At 37.7% G+C, this 14,914-nt stretch overlaps 1 long non-coding RNA gene across 3 annotated transcripts in view; it reads right to left on the reverse strand.

Moving 5' to 3' along the window:
* Positions 1-926: 926 nt before the first annotated feature.
* The window catches only part of LOC137485010 (uncharacterized), a 41,737-nt gene continuing 27,749 nt past the window's right edge, over positions 927-14,914 (reverse strand). The window contains exons 2-5 of one of the 3 annotated variants that reach the window (XR_011005151.1): positions 7,458-7,497; positions 4,560-4,667; positions 2,469-4,237; positions 927-1,036 (exon numbers count right to left, since the gene is read on the reverse strand). This is a non-coding gene — a long non-coding RNA (uncharacterized lncRNA). Of the gene's footprint in view, positions 1,037-1,445; positions 4,238-4,559; positions 4,668-7,457; positions 7,498-10,185; positions 11,126-14,914 lie in introns of those variants that run through there. The other 2 variants (XR_011005155.1, XR_011005150.1) reach the window with 2 other exon arrangements.

Here is a 14,914-nt window from a genome sequence, read left to right on the forward strand (position 1 = left end):
ATACACTGCATTGTCATTATTTCTGTCATGCCTTCATATTGGCATGAAATCAGCAGGAATCAATGAAAAGTAGGCTTTGCTCTCTGATAACAGCCACAACCGGGCAGAATAAAGTCCAATTACTTTGATCAGGATGTCAATATTTGTGATATCAAAACGCAAGTCATGACAGCTTTGTAATGGGCAAAAGCTATGCTGCTTGGTTGAAAAGCAGTAGTAGGTATGCATCCTTTTCTGTTTATTTGCTATCTAGCAAGGGAGGTTTTTTATTGCTTGTTTTTGCCAAAAGCATTTTCCACTTTTATTCTAAAAACTACACAGATGTAGGAAGGACATTACAAACTCTCTTGGCTGATGCTAAATGATGTGTGTGCAAAAGTTATTGCTATTGCTGTTCTAAACCATCTTTTAAATGATATTGAATCCCTCTGCACTCCAGTAAGCACCTAGGTGAGACACCAGTTAACAGTGATGATAGATTAAATCATAATTTCATTAAAATAGCCAATCCGCTTGAAATGTCGTATGTGGTTTTGCACTACATCCTTTTTCTGGTAAGCTTTAATGTAATTTGGTCTGGTAATTTTTTTAAAGCCATATGCACTTTAGCTGGTTTACCATATTCTACCAAAAACGTCTTTAAAATCATAACTTCCTGTGTTCTTGTTAGCTCCCCCTTGAAAACTCAGATGAATGCTAGGAAACTTCACCTATAAGAATTTCATTTGGCACGAGATATAAGCTGATGTCCTCAGTGTGCCCAGGCCTCTGAAGGTTTTGTGAAAGTTTGCAATGGAAATCCTACAACAGGCTAGGAGACATCTACCTGCAACAACAGGTCACTGGGCTCTTTTTCATCCTCCTTTTCTGCATTTATCTTTTGCCATTTCTCATTCTCCTCCTCATTCTCCTCCTCATTCTTTATCTTCTGACGTATCTGAGCATCCCTGAGTTTGTTTTGCAACACGTGGAATGACAGCACAAAAATGACACAGTCTTGGGTACCATAGTTAGAGTTAGTGATACCATGAGGTCCCTTGCAAGACAAATGATTCAGTGATTATGTGATTATTATTCACTTACTTTAAAATCTTGAAATAGAAACATTTGCTTGAAAAATCTTAGAGAATTTTTTACTATTATGCACCATCTTACCATCTGCAGCTCAACTTCGTAGAAATTGAATATTGAATAATTACAATACAATAAATCTTTCTAAACACTAAAAAAGAAAAGAATAGAAAAACTAGTGCTCATAATATTTTTTTTGTTTCTACAGAACATTCTTTATCTGCTCCAGGTCTAGACTTTTATAGATGGACATTACGTAAAGCCATTATATGGAGAAGATTGCGTCTAAATTGTATACTAGAACAAACCTTGGATGCCAGTGCATATATTTTTATTAAAACCATTCATAAAGTGAAGTCAACTATTGAAAAAACATAAACAAACAAAACTGTCTTCATTAACCAGGCATTTGAAACATCCTTAAAGTGTGAAAGAAATATTGGAGGCATTTTGCAATGTAACATAGATAGAAAAGGCAATCAACTGTGTTTGGACAGAACCCCCACTTTATTTCTCTATAATTCCATTTAAAAAATTCAATAGAAATCTATTTATTTCCTTGTCTGTTCAACTTCTCACTTCAGTCACTGAAATTTTTCTCTTGTTTCTCAAGTTTAATAAATTAAGTAACTTCTTTTCTCCCTAAATTTTCACAGCCCTGCTTATAGCTCTGGCTTTTATTCCTGATTGTATGCACTTGAATCTGTTTGGAATATCAGATTTGCTTTTTCAGCCATCAGCTTCTTCTCTCACTGGTTCTGCTTCCCCCTATTTTTTATTTGCTCATAGGTACTGAATTGCTAATTTAATAACTGCTCCTACCTATTCTAGTGTTTCTTCTGAAATTCCCACATCTCTACTTTTCAGATTCAGTTCTTGTACAAGCTGCTACTTAACTAATTTCCACTTCCAAGGGAATCTTTCCAACCATGCACACATATTTTAAAGGCCCTAATTCTCAGTCAGGTGGGAGATTCACAATGGCAGAGTTTTTGAGAGTTTGTCTCCAGTCAAAATATCCAATATTAGTGTCTAATTTAACAAGTATATGTCACAGTAAGAGCCAATGAATAGAGCCCTTACACATTAACCTATAGAAAATAAACTTACAGACCTGGGGTTTGTGGATTTATTTCCCACAAAAGTAAAAGAGACTTATGGATGTATTTATGAAACAACCTCAAATCCACTAAAACAGAATAAAGCGTCAAATAAAATATCAGTATGTAGTATAGAAAAGAGGTAATTTCAGACATGCAAGTGGTCAGTCTTTAGATTTAGAGAAGCAATTGTGTGCTATTTAATACTTGGGAGTTGATTTGCCTGCTGACTTACTCGAGCTTTCAACAGCTGTGCTCTCTCAATTTTTGTGTTTTATTTTCTCACAACTGCTCTACCTTGACTACGAGAAGCCTTGAAGGACAGCTGGGGTGACACATTGAGTCTGATTGATGGCTGCAGGACCCAGATGGTGAACTCACAAAAATGTTGCTGGCAGATAGTTTTAATGCTGGAACAGTTTGATTCTTTCTGCGGTTCCCTTAGCTGACACTTTACTAAATGCTGAGCAGCCACTTTTTGGCTACGGTCCATCCAAGCTGTATTTGGATCTTGATGGAATGGCTACAACCTCATAAAAGTTCATTGTTTATACTCACTCTCACTCACAGAGAGTTTGCCAGCTCGTAAGCACTCGTATTCTTAGGAATTCTTCAAAATAGCTGCCATCAATGGGATGTTTTGACTTTACTTTTACTGTAGAGAAAATACTGTCAGAAAATCTTTGTCATGCTGTTTATACATACTGTACATTTTATGTGGGGTTATTTATAGAGCTGTGAGAGTTTTGAAAGACTGGAGCTCTCTTTGTTTAACATGTCTTTCAAACCAAAAGCATATCACAGGTCAATAAAAAAAGGCTCCAAGACAAACATTTTCTTTTCTGGAGTAATCCTTTCTGACTAGTCTTCTGAAACTTCCATTCATACTGTAATACACAAATTCTGGAGGTTTTCAGCATCCTTTTTCTTATGCTTAGCCTTACAGGTTCTAATCTGTCTCAGAGTGATGGTTTCAATTGTGATTTTGTGTAAATGTAAGATCCCTCGCTGGCAGCTTATCAAGCCTTGTTTGTCTACTGAATCGCTGCTGACAAAAAGATGCCACTGAATGGTGAAATTCTGACCCATAATATTAAAAATGCTGTGTGTGAAGGAAAATATAAAACATAAGTCTGCAACCCTGAACAACATTTGGCAATACTGAAACTGTTACGGCAAATTTTGCCTAATTTGTGCATGGGCATGTGCTGTAGGGTTCAGTTTGGTAATTTTTTTCTTCCTCTTTGAGTAATCTGTCTAAAAGCTACTTATAGCATCAGAAGAAATTGGTGTCTTTCAGTTCTTCTCCTTGATTTCTAGGTAGTGCTGCTGTGTTCCATTCAATATCAAACAAATGCACCAAGTACATGACACGCATTTTGAAAAAGGCAATCAGGGATCTTTACATCTCTAATATTACTTTATGGAAAATAGTGACATAAAGAGAAAGGTTTTTAAAAGAACTACTCATTGAGCGACCATAAGACGTGAAAACATGAGAAGGCTAACAAGCAATAAAATAAAATTATGTTGAACTATTTGCATCTAAGGACCTAATATAAAGCCCACTAAAGCCGATTGGTTTTTGTCTTTGCTGGTTCAGCGGTTGAAAAACAACAGTTTTTGAGACTAATCCCAGGCAAGTAGCCATTAGCAAAAAATATGTAACTTAAATAAATTTACTGTTATGAATCTTTTGAAATTAAAATTAAGACTTTAAAAAATGGTTGGTTTTGTAACTCTCTTTTATAGACTAACATCTTTCTTTCAACTGTTTAGGACTAACATTTCCAAGAAATCTGTCTATTATGTTAATGCCAGTTTTTCATATAATAACAGCCTCAATTCCCCTGCTTTTCTCATCTTTGATAGATAAGAGAAATTGGACCTTTAAATCTAAACTAATACAAAATGGGGTAATTAAAGACAGTTACTTCAAAGCAAAATACAGCAGAGGAGGAGAATTCCCCATCTCTGGAGGTGTTTGGGAAGAAAAGAAGAAAAAAAATTCTGGCAGGTTTCAACAATTCTGACAGCAGTTCTTAGCTGCTTAGAGAAATCACCAGCTGAAAAGAAAAAAAAGAATGTAGCAAAGGTAAGGCAGGTAAAGGGTGTTAACTACAATAAAAACAGTTTATCATTTGGTTATAGAAATTTATTACAGGGATATCAAAATACATATTTAGTATAAATATCTATAAATGTATATCCAGAGGCATAAATATAAATCTCTCCATATAAACTCAAAGATTTCTTCACTCTCTGTTGTCACCACATTGCCTATCAAATCCACATCTAACCACAGCACTATTTTCTCTTAGACAATTCAAGATCTGCTTAGAGTGAATTTTCTGCTACTCCATGTGATCTTTTATCTAACCCCCTTACCTGTGTTAATACATTCATCATTCTCTCTTTATGCTGTCATCTCTGTTTTATTGCCACTCTCACCAGCACATTGTTTGCATCCATCCCCTAGTGTTTTTATGCAGTGCCCTGTCACGGCAGGAAAAATATATGGTTTGTTATTCATGCTCTCCATAGCTTGTTGAGCTAATCCATATTGCCTTTTAGGCACCCACATTTCAGTTTCCTTCTATTAATAAATTCTAGCATTAGAGTCAATTCAAATAAAGAAAAAATATCCAAACCTTATTTTTGGTCTCTTTTTGCAAAAACCCCAAAAGTTCTTGCAATAAAGCCTGAAGTCATTATCAGTTTTTCAGAAGATTAAGTTTGTAATTTTTTTTTTTTTTTTTTTTTTTACAATTTTAGTCTTCTATTAGCAGGGATGGGAAATGAAGGTAGCCTGTTAGAAAGGAGGATAACTAATTGAGCTCTCTGGCCAGAAAATTGTACACTGCATTACATGTATCTCACTGCATTTCCTTCAGTTATTACCTCACCAGTGATTTTTACAGTACTGTGCTGTACTGGGGCAAGATGCACTTATAAGGAATTTATACAATTAAACATCAGCAGTTTAATTCAAAAATGTCAGACAAGGTTTTCCTGACCATCCGCTGTGGTCGTACATACTTCATCATGCAGGCATTTATTGATTGGTAAGTGCTCATGGGCTGGTTCCTTGAAAATGCAGTGTCTTCTGCAAAAGACATAGATGTGGTGGAATGCCACCTGTGGGGCCTTTAGGAATACAAAATGAAATTTGTTAAAAGATTATGAGTTAAGTATTTAACAAGAAAGGAAGGAAAAAATAAAGGAGAAATGAATGACTGAATGAATTTTAAAAATCATTTTGTATTCCAATATTTTCTTTAATTTTTTAATGTAACTACTTTTAAATTCAAATTTATTGGTACAATGAATTGCCATATATGTAGTGTGTACTGTTGGACCCATTCAAGTAAATTAAAATGTAATTAAATGTCATAAAAATAAATTCAGCTTACAGATTGGTTTGGGCTTTTTTTTTTTTTTTGGCTAGTTTTTTTTTTTTCTTACAGAGTTTGAAATATTTTGTTTTCATCTTGATCTATTCACTTTTTCTCCTGAACCCTGGATGCTTTTTTTCCAGGACAAAAAAATATGATAAAACCCCCAAAATTACCTCCTAGTCCATATTTTTATTTTGCTTTCTTAAGAATTTGTGATCTTATTTATTTTGTCTTACTGTAACGGATTCACCGAAACAGTGGAGCTGTTTAATAAACCTTATTCTTGAAAGGTGGTATTTACATTATCAGTATTACAAAGAATAATATCCTGATGACTAATATACTAATTTTAAAGAGCTAGCTTGTTGGATTTTGTAAATCATGGTCTCATAGTTTTAGTTTCATTTTTGCATCCAGGGAAACAAATACTAGGAAAAAAAAAAGGGGGGTTCTGCTATGTGATAGTCTCCTGAAAGTCTGGGGTCTGATTCAGAGGGAGATGAATAATAAACCAGGTAATGCCAATGTATTAACAATGCTGAAGTGGTTGTCATGTATGTTCTATAAAGCGTATGCCAAAGAAAAATGCTGGCAAGTGCTGTGTTGAAATATCAGCTTAGTTAAAGGATTCATCATGAACCATTTGTCTTTTACCCTTCCCTCACTAGTCCTGCCAGCAATTCTCCGTCTGCCAAAATGAGAAAGGGACAGCTGCCAAAGGGATGTATTGCAAAGTGTGATTTTTTTGTTTGTCTCAGTTTTGCTCTCTCTCCCATATTTTAGATTTTTTTCACCCTACAAAATGCCGCATGTTGGATAATAAGAGTTAATAAGGAAAGCTGTTAGCGTTGGAAGTTCTGTTTAGGCTGACTTTTCCCTCCAGTTTTACACAGGAAGACCCATAAACATTTCTGAATTCCACTGAAAGAATCTCTGTATCCAAAGAAAATTCAAGTTAGAAAATATGTAATCAGTAGAAAACGCCCACAAAAACTGGTGTGTCAGGAGTACTGACTTTCTGCATACCTCTGTGAAACTTCTGTGGATTTGGCTAGTATAGGAGTCAACATACAATTTATAAAGAGGTTTTCCTTCAGTGTGCTGTGTTGAAGGGATGAAGAAAAGTTTGCTCTTCCCAATAGCACAGGAGAAAGTTGCTAGTTGCTGGCTTGGTAGGTAATTGGACCACTTGAGGCTACAGTGACCCAAAAGGACTAACAATATTAGAAGTGGACTTTTCAGGTAAGGACTCGATTTTCCAGAGATCAATGCAGAATGAGTCTGGAATGAAGGAAATGCTTCTGCATGACTGCAGCCTGCTACTTAGGTCCAACAGCTGCAGTGCACCTTCTTTCCCAGTTCCTTCTGTTCCCAGCATGGCTCCAGCGCGTTCCCATTCTTCATGCTTGAGGCCTGTAGGCTCCCAGCTCCATATCAGGCATTCCTTGTATGAGAAGCCAAACCAGAGGGTAGCACCCTTCCCTTCTACAACATCCTTCTATAAGGAAAATTTCCCAGTGCTAACACAAGAACTTGGAGATTGAAAGGAGATTTGTCCGACAAAATTTTTATATGGGGAGGCTCTGAATTGCAGATTTGATGGCATGGTAAGATATTTTCCCCCACTAACATACTTTTTCAACCTGTCTCTTACTTTCATGTCCTGGGGGCTTATGTCTTCACTCTACAAGTGTTTTCACCTCTCCCCACCTAATACCATTCTCAAGTAACAATTTTGAGTGCTCAAACTGATGAATGAACCTGTTGGAAACTAAAGAGTGCTGAGGTGTAAAGATGCCGATGACTTGAAGCCAAAGTCTGCTAGAATGCCTGGTTGGAAAGCCCAGCCAATACTCTCAATGGGTGGAAGACTGCAGTGTAAACTCACTTCCTGAATTAGATATTGAGGAATCCATACAGCAGAGGAGCTGTAAGACACAACTGCAGAGGAAATCATTGTGTAATGGAAAGTGGTAATTGTGTTTCTCGTATAAGTACTTGTTTTCCTCCTAAGGCTGGCTGTAGAACTATACTTGCTTGTGAAATATTTAGTATAAATGGAATATTTGAGTAGGATGGACAACACTACTGATGAATCTTAAAATTGGTCCCCCTCCCATGCAAGCTGGCTTACACAAGGGTCATATAGAAATGCAAATTGTTATGGATGAATGTTGATCTCAATGATAAAGAATAAAAAAATTAATTAGTTTTTATACTGCACTCTGGGGACAACATTTAGACTTAATCTTGCAAATAAACTTGCAATGCCTCACTGTTATTGTCACCAAAGTTTGAGCTATGGCTCACAAAGGCATCCATCACACCTTTACAAGGCCCACAATCCCCAGGCTATTTACTGCTGACACTACCAGCCTTTTGTCCATTCTGCCGTAAACAAAATGGAAGACCCAGAGTTGCCGCCTGTTCAACAGATAATGGCAGGGTTGCTTTTTTTATAGTTCACCTACCATACTCATGTGCAATTGAATGTGTCTCCCATACACTGCTCTTGCCAATTCTATCTCCAGCAATTATCCCGTCCTAATACTCCATTGCAAAGTACCTGCCAATAATGAGGGATTCGCAGGTGGCAGCCACAAAGTGCTGCTTGTCCCTTCTCCTTGCAGGCACCATGTGGTGGCAGCTGAAACGGGGTGGCGCTGATGTTGCTCACACAGGGGGTCATGACACAGGCAAGGGCAACAACTCTGCCTGTGTTTAACCTGATCCAGATGACAGTTGTGCTTTCTTTTGCCAATCTTCATCAAGTGAAGATGAGTGCTCTCTTCATCAAACTAATTTCAAGCTACGTGCTGATATTTTCCTTGCTTTTGCATTTCTCTTATTTTAAAATGCCTTTTTGATTTAAGTGTTTTGTGTCCAGAAGTTTTCAGATGATATTTTAGCCAGGGAGTGAGTATGCTGCTTTTACTGACCACTGAAATTAGTCCAGCATCAAGTAGGTCCACTGCAGGGTAAGAATAACATGCTCACAGAATGACTGGGATGAAAGGGATAGCAGGAGGCCTCCCAGCCAACCTCCTGCTCAAAGCAGGTCAAGCTTGAATACCTGCTCTGCGGTTTATACAGTCTGGAAATCTCCAAGGATGGGGACAATAAACCCCCTCTTCATCTGCTGCTGAAGAGTCCTCACAATGAAAGTGCTCTTTATGTAAAGTCGGAATGTCTGTTTTTTCATCTTTTTCCCCCTCATCCTCTCAGCACACGTGACTGTGAGGAGTATGGCCCTCTTTTCAGTAGCCTCCCCATTGGCACTGGCAGATTCCCAGGAGCCATCCCTTCCCTGGCTACACAAGCCCAGCTCCCTCAATCTCTTCTCACATGCCAGTCTTGGGGGCACCCCACTGAACCTGCTGCAGGTTATTCATGTTTTAGGAGTAGGGGGGGCCAAATCTGGATGCAGTTTTGTATATGTGTTCAAACATATTGCAAAGTAAAGGGGGAATATAATCTACTGGCTTTTCTCCTGTTAATAGACCCCAGCATGTCAATGACCTTCCTTAATGACATAAGACACCCTGGCTCACATTCAGGCAACATCTCATGGGCCTTCTCAACAGAGCTGCCTCCCCAGCCAGGCAGACTGCAGCTTGGATTAGCACAAAGGATTAGTCCATCTCAGATGCAGGACTTGGAATTTGCCCTTGCTGAATTTTGTGAGGTTCCTATTCCATTTATTGCAGGCAAAGCCCTGAGCACCTGCCACCAAACAGCAGCAACCTCAGAGAAAGAGATGCCTTCTTCTGTGGCCCACAGCTGTGGAACTACAGTGCTCAGAAAAACAGGGACACCAGGTCATCCTTCCCAATCCCCAAACAAGTTTATTGACCCTGGATCTAGGAGTTATTACCACAACTAGGCAGTCTGCTTTTGAAGACAAAGGACTACATAATCAAAAGGCATCAAATATTGGATAAACTGCAAGTTAGTAGACTTACAATTCACACTTTTCACCCCAGACAATGTACATAAGAATATTTTTATGAGTCCATTTTCTCTCTCTTCTGAAGCCTGTACCCACAACTTGTGATGCCTATATTTTGTTTTATTTTGTTGGGGGTTGTTTGCTTCCTTGCTGTTATTTGGGTTTTTTTTATCTGGTAGCAAGATTAAAAAAAACCGATGAAACAGAAAAAGTCATCAAAGAATATTTTTTCCCCTGAAATGTGTGAAATGGCTAGAAATCTGATGATTAGCTAAGTAATACAATAAGATACACTTCAGTGCCATATTTGTCTTGAGTAAGACGGCCAACATAATATCTTGCTTTAACACTTTATTCTGAATATTTGCATGATTGTCCTTATTCTTACCCATTGAATTCCACTCAGGGTGGCAAGAGCTTAAACCAGTGACAGCAGGGCACTTTTTAATCAATTCCTTTGGAAAATCACATAGGTCTGTACTGTTCCATACAGAAAACAGAATTAGTATTAGCTGTAATTCAAAGAGACTAATTTTGTGAAGGAGGGGGAGGCTTCTGAACTGTGACAAGTTCTTATGTTAGTTCTCCCAGACTCACCATCTCCTGCACTTATTTAAGGAGAGTGAGTGCTATCACCACAGGGCTTTTCTCACCTGCAGAGTCTGACCTGGCATATGCAGCGATGAAAATGGATGCTCACAGTCCCACCTCAAGAGAGGTTAGTGCCAAACATGAAAGAGTAAAAGCAGGCAAAGAGAAATTGCTTCAGCCCAGCATTTCTGGTCTCTGCCTGTCCTAGGGGTGAGTTATTACTTCTCATCCATCAGACGCTGTGGAGGTTTGTGGTTCAACTCTTTGCATATGCAACTTCACAAGGGCTGTTTGTGTTCAAGTGGCCTCTCATGAAGAGGTGTAATTCCCATCGGCTTCTTCCTCTTGTTTGGCCAGAGGCTGCTTTTGACCTTTACAGGCTTTGAAATTCGATTCATTTCGTATTACAAAATATCCATTCCTCTGAGCAGTGAATAAACTGTCTTTGAAGTCACCACCTAGGGCTCCTTAAGTGCTTTAGGAAGGAAGTAGAGGTGCCTGCTGACTGCCAGCTCAGTGCTTCCCCTGCTTCCCACAGGAGCACCAAGCAGCACAATGGGTGCTGCTGTGCCCTACTTGAGTAGAAGGTGTCTGGAGAAGAACCTGCTCCTGACTTCATCTGCTCCTCCTCTAGGCACAAAGCAGTGGACAGCAAGGGCTGCTCAAACTGGTGTGATGGGAATTTGAGGAGAAAGAGGTGGCAAAGCAAAATCGAGACAGGCACACGGTAATGACATTTCCACAGAGGGAATACTTAAAAATGACTGTCTTTACATCCTGAAATACAATGTAAATGCAATGGCTATGAAAATTGCTTATAATCACAGAATGATGAGAGCTGGGAAGCAGTTTCTGCAATAACAGTGTTTTGCTTCCTGAGAAAAAATTATCCATTCAACTGTTATCCTCAGAGACAACTTTTCAGAAAAATCCATTCATATGCCAATATAAAATCTGGTCTTAAGAGTTGTGTTTTTGTAATTGTCATTTTTTGGTGCGTGCAACTTTGGTCAACTTCAACTCTCTTTTTCTCCTCTTTTTCCTCTCCACTTTTTCCCTGTTTTTGCCTTCCTGGACAAGAAAGAACATTATGTCCAGCTTTTTTACCTCCTTCACAGCCCTGGAAAAAAATCTTAATAAAAAACTCAGTGATATTAGCTGGCATTCAAGGCCGGCATTTGTACAGGTTCAAATCAGAGCATGTTAATGACTGCTGAAGTCACATCCGAATGAAGGCACAAAAAGGCAGCATGTTGTCCCACTGAGGCAAAACAGATGAACATCATGCACAAAGCTATATTTCTACATCATAAGTTGAATGTGTGTTAGTTTTAAAGCTTTTGGTTTTGCATTTTTAATTTTTTATTTTATATAACACCCTATGTTGCTCAAAGCAAGCAAAAAAAAGTTGGCACTGAACATAGCTTGGAAATTTAAAAAAAATTATTATGCAGAACCTTACACTTGCTTTATTGTACTGCTGCTGAAGAGGCCCAGGCAAACATACAGTAAACTCATTTTAAAGTCTTTCTTATTAAATCATTGTAAGAAGTACTAAAAATTCTTAGGCAGATTTTACTGCAAAAACACACATTCATACTGCAGAAACTAATACCATTATTTTTTCAATGTGTTTTCATCAGCTGTATAATGTCACACTTCAAGGGACTAATTTTTCATTTCAGTCATATTTTTTCAGTTTAAACATCACTCCAAACATTCAAAACAAGTTGATTTCTTTGCATACTAACATCATTTGAAATAAGTCAAGCCACCTCAAAATCTCAGTGGTAAATTTTGTTTTAAGCTCCCAAACTGACTGAATGAGAATCATTCAGTCCAGAACCAATTATGAACCACTGGATAACAATTGAGCACATTCTCCTTTGACATGACCCAAGACATTGCCTTTTGCTCATATGCTAGAAGTATTACAACAGATTCTGGGACTTGTAGACATTGTGCACAGGCTGATGTGGGAGAGCTCAGGTCCATACTCACTTGTCTCCATTTCCACTCAGGAAATATGGAAGAATTGGAGACAGCAGGCACAAAAAGATGGAATTCAGCCACACTCACCTGACCATCTCAAAGGCAGGTGTGACTGAACTAAATATGTTACATTACTGCTATAGTCATCAAAAGCAGTGCACACCTCCAAAATATGACTCATCTGGACTATTTTAGGATGTGGTGAATCACCATATATTGATTTATAGTTCCTCTTCATAGATTCCTATAAATGGAGGCCAAGGTGACTAATTTATACTAATACATCTATCTTTTAAGTGTTTAAAAATTAGGAATACAAAATCTCTTGTAAAATAAAGGCTCTCTTAAATCTGCTGATGCTGTTTTACTACTGATGCAAGGATTGAAAATATTCTCTTTTTCTCAGCATTTTTTCTGCAGAGAAACCACATTATGATTCAGAATAAGAAAAAATAAGATTTTTCCTAAGAAAGATTTTGATAATGAAAAGAAAGTATCCTGGTTACTGTATGTATTGCATGACATTTACCTTAGCATTAATTTTAAAAAATTACTAATTCAGTACTGATCCATGGCATATGCAAAATAGTGTTTTATGTTAGCTCATTTAAGCTCTTTATGGTGGCCACTTGTCCCCCTTCCTCTATGTCTTTTATTTTTCTGGTGGTTTTTTTTGTCTGATATTTTGAATAGTCTAAGAAATAATCATTATCATTTACATGATGCAAGTCTTTCACCTGGGATTATCTAAATCAATATTTAGAAAAAAAATAAACTGTCTCCCAGATCCAGAACAAAATCACAAGATAAAGCAAAGCAGTATTGCCAAATTTGAAGTTCCAGATTTGGGATAGAATTAGCCGCTACTTTGTCTTACACAGATACTGAGAACCTAAGATAAAATGTCTGAAACATCAAAGGAAACCAGCTAGAATCACACATGAAATTAACCTGGAAAGATTGTTGTTTGTCAGCAGAAGACACAAGGAAAAACGACGCACCACAGCTTTGGTCACCATGAAGAGACTATTTTATTTTTTCTGACTCCAATCATTTATAGTTCTCAAAAGGTGCCAGTGGATTGGAAGGTGAATGTGCCACCTCTCCAACGACACTGGACAAACTACCAGTCTATCAAATTTCTCCGCCTTTATGAAAGAATGCAAAACAATAGGTTGTTTACAGAAAGTTGCGTGAGAAAGTTCTCTACAAGAATGTAAATTCAGAAGGCTTTAGAAAATCCTAAGAAATCAGGGCGACAGTTGTTTGTCAGTCATATCTTTTCATTGAGAGTGAAGAAGAGAGTGAAAAAAGGGAAAGAATCCCAGATAGAATAGTGTATACCAGAATGAGAAAAGAAACAAACTTTCAAAACAAAATCCTCAGGGGAAAAAAAAAAAAGTTTGTTTGGAAAAAGAATCCTGACTGCAAAAACACGGTTGTAACTGTACATTTCTTAAATGGAAATACAAAGTAATCCATGTGTGGGAAGGGAAGGGGGATTTTCAGTTGCACCAGTGACGCAGTGATGCCCTAACTCTCCAGTGCTGCTCCTGGAAAAGATTCACCCCCAGTACTTGTGGAAGCTGCTGAACATGCACCAGTGTTGCTCCCTGTTATAATACTGGGTATTACAACTTCCCCTAGAAAGCCATTCTGTCCCAGCAGTGGTTCCTGCAGCATGGCAGCACCTTCCTGCAGACTCCCTTTTGGCAAACAGCCACTTTCCATGGCCACATAGCCGCAACAGCGCTTGCAAAGGCAGTGGCAGTCATCAATGCCAGCACAATAACAGTCATGTTGTTTCAAGATGTAGTAAAAAAAAGGTTATAGATTACCTGGGGGTTTGGAGGTTTTTGGTTTGTTTTTTTAACTTAAGCAAGTTTCACTTTTACCTACTTTAGAGATGTAAAGATGTCACATCCCTGTAAACCTTGGTTGTCTCATTTTTGGATTATTTCCCTTACCTCTCTGTAAAGGGAAGGTGTTGATATTTGTGTACGGTTTGTGTCAATCAATGCTTTGCAAGGGCAAACACAGAATATTCATGCTGCAGATCATTTGTGCACACAATTTATAGAAGACAGATGAAACTGGGTGCTAGAAAATGCTGTTCAATTGCCAAAGGCTCTTTCTTTTGTTAAACATAAATAAGCATTATTAAATATAACACCTTTATTACCATGGTGTCTAGCAGTGCTATAGTAGTCAGGGAAGAATCAGTCATTAGGTGGTTACTGCAAGCTACCTGTTTGAAAAGGATTTCTGCCTCTGGATATTAAAAACTTGTCCCTCTTCTGACCAGATCAATGCAAACCCACTAGACAGGAAATATTCCATTAGTAATTATAACAGGCATAATATCTTATTTTCATTCTTAAGCCAAAAGAATATTAAAAATCCCATATATTTCTGCACAGTAACTCTCTGTTGTGTGCTCATCAGCATGGAGGGAATAAAAGGCAGCCGCAGTGTGAGACAGCTTTTCTCTAATAAGTCCTGTATCATGTTAAAAGCTGATACAAACCATAGGGACTTCCAGGCATTGAGAGGGAAAAAAAAAGAAATGTCAAGCAATGGAAGTAAAATTCAGAGTGCAAAATATGAAATAAAGAGAATTTTAATAAGTAGAAAATCTCTCCCCATATATATTTCCAAAATACAGGTGCCTTTAAAGAGATGTAAAAATTATTAACATAGAGAGCTTTGCTAAGAGAATAGTTTGAAAAATTGTTCTGTGGAAGAAAAGTTGAATTGTTCTTTTGTGCATGTTTTGATTTCTATCCTTCCTTACTCAAGAAAAGAAAAAAATA

This window comes from Anomalospiza imberbis, chromosome 1 (assembly GCF_031753505.1).
Source record: "Anomalospiza imberbis isolate Cuckoo-Finch-1a 21T00152 chromosome 1, ASM3175350v1, whole genome shotgun sequence".
Lineage (NCBI taxonomy): Eukaryota > Metazoa > Chordata > Aves > Passeriformes > Viduidae > Anomalospiza > Anomalospiza imberbis.